Raw genomic sequence first — 677 nt, 5'->3', positions numbered from 1 at the left:
ATACGTTTTAAAAAAAAAAAAATTAAAAAAAAAAAAAAAAAAAAAAAAAAAATTGGAGACTTTTTCCAAGACATTTTCCTTTAAACTGGGTTTCATTAAATATTTGGAGTGCTTTAAAATTTCTTGGGTAATAAAAAGTGAGCAAAAGGGAGAAAAACCTGTCTTTTCTGAATTAATTCCTTTTTTTCTGAATTAATTTCTTTTTGTTTTATGTGCTGCTCACATTTCTACTCAGGAAGGAAAACAAGAATAAATTAGTTCACTGGATCTACATTATTTCTTTTAAATCCACACATGTAACTTTTCCATATCTATATACCTTGCTGATTCCATGTATTTTTAAATAATCTAGTTATTATTAATTTTAAAAACTTTGCAATGTGCTTCTAGAATTATTTAGTCATTTAATTTATTAATTTATTTATTTATTCCTACTATCTTCATTTTGACTTTTCTGTGGCAAACATGTTTCATGTGTTTGCATTAATATTTTTAGTCAGCCTTTAGACTTTTGAAAGTTATTTCAAAATCTGGTTCAACCAAGCTTTCCCGATCAGTTCTTTTTTTAAAAAATTTAACTTTGCTTATTTATTTACTTATTTTAACTGGACAGAGAGGGACAGAGAAAGAGAGAGAAAGAGAGAGAAAGCAAGAAAGCAAGCCGCTAGGTCTGGGAC

The sequence above is a fragment of the Tupaia chinensis genome, unplaced genomic scaffold (assembly GCF_000334495.1).
Source record: "Tupaia chinensis unplaced genomic scaffold, TupChi_1.0 Scaffold000674_2, whole genome shotgun sequence".
Classification (NCBI taxonomy): Eukaryota; Metazoa; Chordata; class Mammalia; order Scandentia; family Tupaiidae; genus Tupaia; species Tupaia belangeri.
This window is presented reverse-complemented; position numbering follows the sequence as displayed.